Source organism: Leguminivora glycinivorella, chromosome 20 (assembly GCF_023078275.1).
Source record: "Leguminivora glycinivorella isolate SPB_JAAS2020 chromosome 20, LegGlyc_1.1, whole genome shotgun sequence".
In the NCBI taxonomy this organism is placed as follows: domain Eukaryota; kingdom Metazoa; phylum Arthropoda; class Insecta; order Lepidoptera; family Tortricidae; genus Leguminivora; species Leguminivora glycinivorella.
The window spans coordinates 12,823,809-12,836,317 of NC_062990.1; the positions used below are offsets into that span (position 1 = coordinate 12,823,809).

General features: G+C 38.1%; 1 protein-coding gene across 1 annotated transcript in view; it reads right to left on the reverse strand.

The window, feature by feature from the left end:
- LOC125236937 (probable serine/threonine-protein kinase HSL1) overlaps positions 1 to 12,509 on the reverse strand; it is a 139,287-nt gene that overhangs the window by 29,850 nt on the left and 96,928 nt on the right. The gene's annotated exons all lie outside the window — the stretch shown is intronic.

Below are 12,509 nucleotides of genomic sequence, written 5' to 3' on the forward strand. Positions count from 1 at the left end.
TTTCTAATGTCAGCGAGCAGCGGCCTTGTACTATTAGCATTTAATTATTCCAATCATTTACGTAATGAGATTAATTACCTAATGGTTTTTGAAGTTAATATAGCAATAGAGGCTCATGTGGATTGATTGGCTAAATTGGCTTGTATCGACTGGATGAATAAGAAAATCAATAATCACAGTATACATCATGTTAAAATATATTAATTATCAATCGATACTTTCAAATACTAGTTTTAGTTCAATTGAAGTGGTATTTGGGGAAAATACTAGTGGTATACGGATGAACCGCAAATAATGAATGAGATGAACAGAATAAGTGAGGATTTAATATCATGACTGAAGAACTCACTGCGAACATCAGAGTCTATGAAATGATAGTCAGGTCTTCCTGAGACATTCGAACCTATTCCATGACCTGATTGGATGACTCGTGTAGGTGTAGACGAAGAAAATGGGAAATAAGTACCTTACGTTATAGGTGTCATTTTATCCACAGGTTTTATAACATGACTATTACATTGAGTCATGGCGAGTCGTTGGAGTCTTCTGGCCACGGACCATCTCTAATACGAAATTATGGGAATCGACTGGACAAAACCCTACAGCCAAAGAGATACTTCTGCGGAAATGGCGCTGGATAGGACATGTCTTACGAAGGTCAAACAACCACCTGTCCAAGCAAGGGTTGACTTGACTTGGAATATTCCCGGATCAAGGGGGAGAGGTCGCCCGCGAACTTGGAGGCGCAAGGTGGAAAAGGAGGCTGGCTCAGTGGGCCTGACGCGCCTGGAATATTCCCGGAACAGTGGAAATCCTTCCTAAGAGCCCTGTGCCCCTGATGAGGGACAACAGGATATAATCATCATCATCATCATTACATTGAGAAAAGTAGTGATGTTATCCTGAAAATACTCCATCTTAATTACAACGTTTCAAAGGTGATATATTGTATCATATTACAACAACAACGCTTATCCACTGATTCACAATCGACCTTCAACAATACACTGAATGTTCTTACATCTTAACCTTAACTGAACATCATAAAGTCTAATAGCCAGCAAAATGTTTAAGAAGAAAACTCACGAAGCTGGTATAAATCTAACCAATAATGTACATTACGTCTAAGCAATAAGATAGAAGAAATACCAGTCAGTGGACGTCGGTACAAGCCGAGAAAATCCGGAAGACTCCACTTAAATCCAATGGCGAAGTTACGCAATAACTCTTCAATTTAGTTGTTTGTGCCATTAGTCAAAATCGCGGTGACAAATCAGGGACTTCGGGACTATTAGATGGGGATATACGCGTACAAGCAGATGTCATTGGTGGACATAAACTATCCGATGGAATTTATGATCATTATAATATGCAAATATGGGTCGTCTACAGAACAGAGCTCATCTGAATAAACTCCAGGTTTTCGGAATTTATTTGAATATTGACAAATGTCTGGGCTGATAATATCTGCCAGATAGAACTTACGCACAAAGTTACTGTCAAGAATGGCCCTAGAGTCTCAGTTATGCTAAAGAATCCGATCTAGACCTCTTCAAGGCAAGGCGAGATTATTAGGGTCAATTGCCGGTTTGGAATACATAATAAATAGGTAATAGATTCTTCATTGAATGCAGTCAAGAGCAATAACTACACTCTTTATGAACTATACAGACAACAGATTTATGTAAAACGTACTGAGAATTGAGTTGAAATGATATCCGCAAGAAATCTCAGTCTAAAACCAAATAGTTCGTAACATTATTTAGTTCGAATTGCACTGCGCTTTGCCCCTAACGTCCTCAAAAGCCCTTGGCCCATATTTGTAAAATCATTTAGAACCCTTTGCAGCGTTTCATTTCCCGTCAGTCAAATGACCACCAACGCTGTAAAGGATCCGAAACATCGGGATGTATCATAAATTCATTTTAAGTAATTCGTTTCTTAACCTTTTTTCCCATTGTAATGGTTTTAATACCTCTGGCCACCTCTATTGTAACACTTGCCATTACCAAAGAATCTTTAGACCACGTTCGGCCATATTATAATAGGCGTAATCCATAATTGCTGAGGTTGCCGTCATCGAAATGGATGAGGAGGACTATATATTAACATACTATATGTACAGGTTTTAAATTCCCGCCGCAGCACACACAAGGTAAATGATGTACCGTACTACGTCCGTATCACGCATAGCTGATGGATGGTGCAGTAAATTTGCCTGTATTGTTTTGTTTATTTCCCTGCGAATGCTCCGACGCCGGCGTGTTATTGTTTACGTTGTGTTCAGTCGATACGCGGTTTATCATGAGACTCGCATTTTGTTGATCTTTATCGCGTGGAACACATCTCGTGTTAGACGAAGAGATATTTGTTTACTAAGATGTAAGTTTTCGAAAGAGACTAATGATATTTCATTAGATTGGGTCAACCAAGTGATTTAGCAAGCCATTTTTATGGGTTTAAATATTGTTGTGTAGCCTGTGTGGTGACGGGTTAAGAATTTCACCACCCCCTTTCTTCCCGTGGGTGTCGTAGAAGGCGACTATGGGATATGGGTTAAATTGTGGCGTAGGCGAGAGGCTGGCAACCTGTCACTGCAATGTCACAGTTTCGTTTTCTCAACCCCTTATTTGCCAAGAGTGGCACTGAAGCTTTAGTAGTTTCATGTTTTCTGCCTACCCCTTTATGGGATACAGGCGTGATTGTATGTATGTATGTATGTATGTAAATATTGTTGTTGCTCTCAGCATCCTGCTTTCATTCAAATGATATTAAAGTGATTTATATCACGGCCTTTTCACACATTTTCTGCTCCCTTTGTCAATCCGAAAGCGGCCAGCCGGCCACCATTCTGTCAACATTTTGGTCCACCTGCCATCACTCTAGCAACATGTCCCGCCCAATTCCATTTGAGTTCAGAAATGACGTTACCCACGAAACTTGAAGCATAGACTGGAAAGCCATTCCCAAATCATTTGCGATTTAAGTAATCCCTCCCAAACGACCTTCAGTCGCATGCACCTCAGAAGCGGTGAGATGTCACGTACCGATGCATGCAACGTGCACTCACGTGCCGGCGATCACGTGAAGGATTCGTTGGGTCGATGTTTAGGTTCGGATTAACAATGGTATTGAAACCACTAATGTGTTGTGTAAGCCTCGAGCGGTTTTCACAAGTCAAATAACATTTACGATTAAGATTTTGTCTTATATGGTGGCGGGTCAAACATTGGAAGTTGCATAGTGAATGTACCTCTAGAAGGCGAATTTTTGAGATTCGACTCCGTGAACCTTGGTCGCCAGTCTTTATCAGTCTACAGTTTGGTACAGATTGATAAGATGGAATATAAGTAGTAAGGTTAGCCAACCATATCGTGACCTTGCCTACGCGGAAGGCAGACAGCTCAGATGAATCGCACGCGATCACTAAGAGCACCCTTTTTGTTTGACCTTACGGTTTTATTTGCATTTATTATCGTTGATAATACGGTTTCTTGCACATTACGCGTAATGATCTAATGACATGTGTATGAAACACATAATTTTGCATGATTTTTTTTTCTGTCTCTTTTACATGTATTAATTTAACTTTGATGTATATATGTATATCTAAACTATCAGATGGAATAGATAGTATATCGTCACTACTTTGAAAAATTCTCTTATCTCACACTGCACCTCAAAGTTAAAACAGTCTATATAAATATATGGGAGAGATCCCTTAAAGGGATAAGCAGAAGAAGATAGAAGTATAGATTCTAGTGGCTGGATTATTTGACACAATAACGCAAACTACCCATCTTTGGCGTTTTATAATTGTCTTGATAAGCATAAGTTGCCCGTCCAAAGAAAAATACGGTCAGCGATAAAAATTTCCACCAAAAATTAAATTTTTGTCAATATTTTAGTCTCCCATCTCATCTTACCATTATGCTAATACTATACATGAGACAGTACTTAAAGCGCAATGTATGTGAACAGTACGCTCAAATGCGTAGTTCCCATGGCCCCAATCACCTAGGTAGGTCTAATTTATCGCGCGATAAAGGCGCGATAAAGCGTTATGTCTGCTCGACATATTCGACGTTTAAAAGAGGCTGATTATAGTGTGAACAGTTTCTCATGTTCCATTATATCTAAATATAGCCTAGCAGACATAACTTGTCAGTCAGTACCTACTAGATAAATTATATTCAACTAGCTTTTCCCGCGGCTTCGCTCGCGTTAGAAAGAGACAAAAGGTAGCCCATGTCACTCTCCATCCCTTCAACTATCTCCACTTAAAAACTCACGTCAATTCGTCACTCCGTTTTGCCGTGAGACGGACAAACAAACAGACACACACATACAACATACATACAATCACGCCTGTATCCCATAAAGGAGTAGGCAGAGCACATGAAACTACTAAAGCTTCAGGGCCACTCTTGGCAAATAAGGGGCTAAAGGAAAACGAAACTGTGGCATTGCAGTGACAGGTTGCCAGCCTCTCGCCTACACCACAATTTAACCCATATCCCATAGTCGCCTTCTACGACACCCACGGGAAGAAAGGGGGTGGTGAAATTCTTAACCCGCCACCACACAGGCACACACACTTTCCCATTTATAATATTAGTATGGATGGATATACTCATCTCTTGGTTTTGGATTCTGAAGGACTTACTGCATACCAAGGCCTTCAAGGCAGTGATTACAAATTATCTATTATGATTGAAGTAAGACTGTCCGGCCATAAAATAGCTAATCATAAATTCATAACAAGCATAGCAGCGCCGGTGTAATATATATTTAGTCTTTTAGATCAGAAATAATACTCTTTACAGGAAAAGACATACTTCAAGAGAATTCATAATTAACAAGACGGAGAAAGCACGTGTCGCTAAAGAACAATTTCTTCCAGCCAAAGATATCATAATCCTTGATTAGGTACTAAGAATGTAAAGATATAATTAAGCTATCATAAGTAAATTTAATCAAAAAGAGTTTTTGCACAAGGTTAATAAAGCATGGAAACTGTAGACTTAAGGACTTGTTTCAAGCAATAGGGCCAAATACAAGAGAATCCTTAGAACACCTTGAATACCCAAACTAAAAGACTAGAGAACTATTACAAGAGTAACAACCATTGGGAATATATTCAATGTACAGGTATTTCACATGTCAGGAACATATGTACTCGTATTCCACGTAATATGTTATGTAAGGGAAGCCAATGAGAATTTTCTTTGTGTTTATATAATTGTTTATAGCTAATAGGCTAATAGTGCTCATGTAAGTGATTTATTATATTTTAGTAATTTCAAAACGTGGTTTGAAATACGCATGTATTTAAATATTTATATAGAGAGTGAAAATGTCAGAAAAGTCATTCTAAAAATCTTAGTTGAGAGTTAGTTCAGTTCAGTGTATTTATTCAGTTACTTAACCGGAATAGTTTACGGGGTGATGTTATACTGAAATTTGTTCCGTGCTACTCCTTAGGCCTGACTGAACTGATCGTTATTAAAATATATTACTAAAAAACCGGCCAAGAGCGTGTCGGGCCACGCTCAGTGTAGGGTTCCGTAGTTTTCCGTATTTTTCTCAAAAACTACTGAACCTATCAAGTTCAAAATAATTTTCCTAGAAAGTCTTTATAAAGTTCTACTTTTGTGATTTTTTTCATATTTTTTAAACATATGGTTCAAAAGTTAGAGGGGGGGGGACGCACTTTTTCTTCCTTTAGGAGCGATTATTTCCGAAAATATTAATATTATCAAAAAACGATCTTAGTAAACCCTTATTCATTTTTAAATACCTATCCAACAATATATCACACGTTGGGGTTGGAATGAAAAAAAATATCAGCCCCCACTTTACATGTAGGGGGGTACCCTAATAAAACATTATTTTCCATTTTTTATTTTTGCACTTTGTTGGCGTGATTGATATACATATTGGTACCAAATTTCAGCTTTCTAGTGCTTAGGGTTACTGAGATTATCCGCGGACGGACGGACGGACGGACGGACAGACAGACATGGCGAAACTATAAGGGTTCCTAGTTGACTACGGAACCCTAAAAAACGCCCGTATGGAATTTTTCTCTGTACGTCTACATTTCTAATAAGATCATCCAGAAATTGAAATCCCCTGCCACAGGAACCCAACCGAATTAACCTAATTTCGATATGGACCAAAACGCCTCGTGTTGAGACGTAGTAAAAGGCAATCTTTGCCGTATTGATGTTCTAATTATAGGACAGCGAGCTTTGTATAGACACGTGTAACGCGTAGGAAGCTACTTGTTTTATAATGATATGTAAGGTACAGGGGGCCAATTTTCAACTGACGAATTTTTTCCATGTTTTACAATATTAACTTGAGCTCCATATGTATCCACTGAAAGATCATAAAAGATCTTATGTCTCATAATCATCATGTGTTTCTTTAGTGAATTGCTGTCCTTGAAGGTTAACCTTCAAAACTCCTAAAAATGTAAATGAAAAATTAAAATTTTGAAAAACTTCCGACCGCGACATAGTAGACCGATTTTCATGAAACATGGCTAAGAACACTCCCGATTAACTCAGCTTTCAGACAAAAAAACTAAATCTAAATCGGTTCATCCGTTCGGGAGCTACGATGCCACAGACAGACACACACACAGACAGTCAGACAAACAGACAGATAGACAGACAGACAGACAGACAGACAGACACACACACACACAGACAGACACGTCAAACTTATAACACTCCGTCGTTTTTGCGTCGGGGGTTAAAAATGGCCAGCTACAAAATCAACAAGTTTTCCATTAGTTACGCTCCAATCATGTAATTATTTTCCACTTCAATAATTTGAGCAAAGGTCTAATGCAAGTGAATTTGAGCAAAGGTCACGTTTATTTGTCCATCCCGAAGCAACTTATATGAACACCTGAACTAACCGTGGGCAGATAGGGGTGGCGGTTTTTACTCAAACTGAAACCAGATAGGTACCCATTCCAGTGGCAGTAACGAAGTGAAAACCTAAAACATGTAGTCAGTTACGAAGGTAGGGTTACTGTAGCGATAGTTCTAGTGAAATTTCAATTTAGTTCAAACTTTTCAGATCGTCTGTGATCCATTACCGAAAGATACAATAGTCAAAATACAATAGGTACATACACTCTGGATCGGGATTTGAAGTTCGGCTACTTACCTGGGAACAAAAAAGAAAAAAAACATTAGTCACTTTGTAAGTTAAATACGGTGATCTATACTTTCGAAGATTGAAATAATAATGAAAGTCAGAAATCCAGACATAGTAACAATATAGTAATTAGGTATCTAGTCAATCTAGTAATTTACTAACATTACATACCTACAACATACAATTACAACATAAAATATTATCTAACCCAATCTCCTTTCATTTTTCATTAGCTAAATGCGATATAAAACAATCGATATAAAAACCTCATTAATTTAGACAATAGCGTATGTCTAACGTGACAGACAGACATCGGGATGGAAATAATTTATCGATTCGACTATTTCGTAATTGCATGAAGCGATTGCGATTACGTTATTCGATTTTCACACGTATAGGATGCGATTAATCGATCGGTAATCGATGACTGGGATATCTCACGTGTTGACGGAAAGTAATGTCCCACCTCGGACAATGGCGATCAAATATGTACATGAAAGAGGCGCGTTTCTACGCACACAGTCGCTCGTGTAGGGTAAACTCGCCTCATTCGGTGACACGCCTAGTTCGGTGATACAAGCTTTGAAGCACTATTCCGAATTCCGAAAGACGATTTTTGGTTGTTTCACCGAATTAGGCGTGTCACCGATTGAGGCGAGTTTAGGTGAACGCGAACCATGCTTGTATGAGCCATATGACAGGTCGACTGGTCGCGTTTTTGACAGGCGGTAACTGTGAGGTAACCGAGAGCGAGGCACTTTCAGCGGGGAGCGGGAGTGGCCATTCTATACGATAGTAGGTACTCATTATACTGTGGTAATATTGATTGACACACTAAGTTGTCGAACGAATGACGTTACAGAAAAGGGACTTAGTATTTTCTCTCTCTTGAAATACTACACTAACAATATGTTAACGTTAACTGACTAAAGGAAGATCTTATGTCCCAATAAAATTCAAGAATTGACACTGAAGAAAGTAGGCAAGGGACATAAGGACATAAATAGTCGCTTATAAATATTGGGTTGGCACAAAAGTAATGAGACACTTGGTTTACGTTTTATATATTTTATTATTATTACAATACAAAAAGCTTAGTCGATGATGTAATCACCATTACCATCTATGACTTCTTGCCAACGATCCGGCAAAGTTTGGATGCCTTTCGCCCAGAACTCTGATGGCTGTGCCTCGAAAAAGTTGTTCAACTCCACCTGTACATCATGGAAATCATTGAATTGTTTACCCCACAAATGTCGTTTCAGGGCTCTAAACAAATGAAAGTCTGATGGTGCGAGGTCTGGAGAATAAGGTGGGTGGGGTATCGTCTCCCAGCCCAAGTTCTGCAGCTGTTGGCGAACGGTAGATGCGACATGAGGTCGAGCGTTATCATGTAGTAAAATTACAGTGGCTCGTCTTCGTCGTTTTTTCCAGTAATAGTTCATGAAACAGCATGCCTTGCGAGTCCCTATTGTCCCCTATTGTCAGCCGCAGCCCGCGCACTGTGGCCTAACAAGTACTCGTATAAGTAAAGTGTTCGAACTTGTCGCTCGTCCATTTTATTTCAATCTAACTAAACCAATCACGAGGGCGGCTTTATATACCCTCACATTAGAAGTACCTAGAATGTTCTACAACATACTAGAATATTATCGAAAACAATTAACTTAAGAAAGGAAATGTATAGAGTTTTGTAGAGTGTGTCATTACTTTTGTGCCAACCCAATAAAATAAATCAATTTGTATAATAACCGCTCTTTCCTACCGCTACTTGAATGCACAGTTGCCCACTAACCACCTACTTGTAATTCTAGAGGCAGCACATTTGGCATGACCCAGTTGACCTTATATCTAATGGAGCCCATTATCAGTTCATAATTCCGCTGACGGTTATTGGCGAAAGCGATTCACCAAAATGCCAGTGCAAAAAGGTTTTGTATAAAACGTTTCGTCATCAGCTCATCATCTTATCTTATCTTATCTTATCTTAAATCTGCGGGGGCCCTTACGGATACACTTCGACCCATCGGGATCTTTTGTGCAATTACCCCCTACGATCCTAAGATCCTTCAGCTATTCAGGAGCTTCTCGACCATCTCCACGTATCGGATGATGAGGCTCATGGGTAGCTCTCTGAAGTCCTTCGGTGCCAGGTAGCCTGCTCCAAAGTTCTTCATTCTTTGTCTGGCGAGGGCGTGACATTCACACATTAAATGTCTGACGGTCTCTTCCTCTTCGCCACACATGCGACAATCGACAATCAGTGTTGTCGGCGTGTCCCATCTTGGCCAAAATTCCTTTGACCCCGTAATGGCCTGTGAACACCCCCGTTATAATTTGGAGTTGTCTTTTGCCTAGCTTCCCTAGCTTTTTGCTCCATCCAGAGTCTACCCTCTGCATAAAGAGCTTTGAATGCTTCAGACCAACCAGGGCATCCCACTCTTTTTGGTGACTAGCCTTTGTTTGGTCCTCATCATCTTAGTAGCTGTGGGTAATATAATGACGTATCTCCCCTTGGGATACCTCTTAACGCAGCAATGGTATATCAGATTAAATTTAGAAAGTTAAGATTGTCGGCCAATCGCTTTTAAAATCGTCCCTTCATGACAAACCACTGTAATAAGCACAGTACAGGCGGTTGTAATGTAACCAGTCGTGAAGATCCCAGGCGCTCGGTTTGAATATCGAATGTCAAGATTTCGAATTTCAAATTTTAAAAAGCGCTCATACACCATGTCGTACTGGCCACTGTCACAGCCAGCAAAGAAAGAACAGCACCAAGTTCAATTTGTGTTCATGAGTTTAACCACACGGAGAAAAAAGTCTCGTCCATGATACCTGAATAGTGTAATCTGAACGAGAAAATCTAGTAAATTCTGGGACAATTGTTCACATAGTATAAATAACTAAACTAGTCTGTTTAAATGCGTTGAGCTTAGTGAACTAGTTATCTTGTAATTGCTACACATTAAAATAGCGTGTATTACTAGAATATTTAGTAATCATAACACGTGGACCGTACAAATAAATAATATTTTCTTGCAGAGCTTAATAAATGAAATGTGACCTTGACAATTTATTCTTGTAAAGGTAATATATACATTACGTATCATAAAATAAAAATATTGTAAGGGTCACACAGTCAAATTGTGTGTATTACTAGATTATTCAGTATTTATAACAAATGGAGTGTCTAAATAAACAAAATAATGTAAACTCCACAAGAAATTCTTGTAAAGGTTATAAAACTTTAGTTAGGCCAATAATAGGTATCGTTAAGAATACAAGTCATCTGATATATATTACATTCTCTTCATTTATGTAAACTTCATTAAATGGTTGATAGAACAAGAAAGTTAGTTACAGCAACTGCATTTATGGTACTCTCTAATAAATATACAATTGCGTTAACGTGTTATATTTTTATCGGTACCTATGAATTTGTCTGTGCACTGTATAGACAACTAACATTTCTTGTAAATGTAAAAAAAGGTTTGTTGTCTATACAAGGTGGTTCAGTAGGATTAAAGGCCGAGCCACGCCAGATACGTGTACGTAGACGTGTGCGTGGCGTGCGCGCTGTAAAGTACGAATCTTCAAAAGAGATGATACACCGCTAGACACACACGGGAAACACGTCACACAAGCGGTGTAATCTCTAATGAGGATTCGTCATTTACACCGCGTACGCTACGCGCACGTCTACGTACACGTATCTGGCGTGGCTCAGCCTTTAATCCTACTGTACCACCTTGTATAGACAACAAACCTTTTCTTACATTTACAAGAAATGTTAGTTGTCTATACAGTGCACAGACAAATTCATAGGTACCTACCGATAAAAATGCAGGTTGCTAGGACCAGTTCCAAGAGACAGAAGCCTAGAGTTGAAACTGGGATCCGGAAACCTGGGTCACCCAGCATATGGAATGGATGCTATGAGCGGTGAAAATTGGTGAATCTGAAAGTAAATAAAATAATTATATAATTTGTTAAAAAATATATTTCAACGATCCTTAGTGCAAGACTTTGTTCATATATTCGTCAGTGTTAATAGAACCGTCCTTCATTTCGTCCAAAATTTATATTTTGCAGAATTTTTCCACTTTTGTTCCACAGTATGGCATGGGTCACAGGAAACTTGCAACCATTGTAAATCATCTGAAAAAGACATTAAAATTTCTATGAATAAATTTTACATTAAGTAATATTCTACGTCCACTTCAGATATATATAAAGACTGTCCACGATAAAAAGTGGTCATATATAACATGGTAAATCTTGAGAATAATGAGAATTTATAAGCAGCATGTTTGTCAAATAATTTGTAGATGTTAAACTACATTATAAAAAAAAAAAACAAATTATAAACTTTAGGTGGCCTATGAATTTTAGCAGTATGTCTCATGATAACAATATTTTTTTTACAGTGTCTTCTTGCAGTCTTTAAGTACAAAAGTTTTAATGACAAAAATATTTTTTTAATGTTTAATTATAATAGCCAAAATATACCCTATTACATACTGATTTTACGATAGTAATAATTTTTCTGATTGTAATCAGATTAAGAAAGTACTGAGATTTTCTAACTTTGCTGAATTCGAATTTTTGACACTTTTTGGCTCTCCATACAAAAACAACTGTCAGTGCTTGGAGTAGAAAGTCTTCCTGACTACCAAAAGTCGAAATGAGTTTCAAAAAGTATTTTTTTGTCTGCTAAGATGTCATTCTAATGTGTGTAAAACAGCTTATAAAAATATAAGTATTTATAAAATTGTGCCAGGAAGCGTGTGAAGTTTGTTAAAAAACACTGTACAAGAAATGAAATGCTTGATGGTATACATTCGGCGAAACCTCAGACACACTAAAGCATTATAAGGAATAGCTTTAATTATTATATAGTTTTATGTATACAGATTTATCAAAATATAATATTGCTTCAAAATGTGCATTCAGGAAGAAAGATTTATCATGTTATGTATGACCACTTTTTATCGTGGACAGTCCTTATTAGTTCAGTATTTAGATTTTGCCCACGTAATGTCGTATGAATTTGTATGCAATGTAAAATGAATACAACATTAAATGCCTTTTTACTCAGCATTCTAATTATCTACTAAGTTCTACATGATGTACGGTATGTGACTCACCTGCTTTTGCCAACTCTGCCATCTCCCATCCTTGCAAGAGTTTTTGCACCTCTTCATCCATTTCCTAAAATGGAAACTACCAAACGAATGGATAATACGTAGTGAGTACGTTTAACGATAAATAATATAACCTATTGCGATCCGCATCCACGCGTGATCTCTCATGACACGTAAATGGCCGCC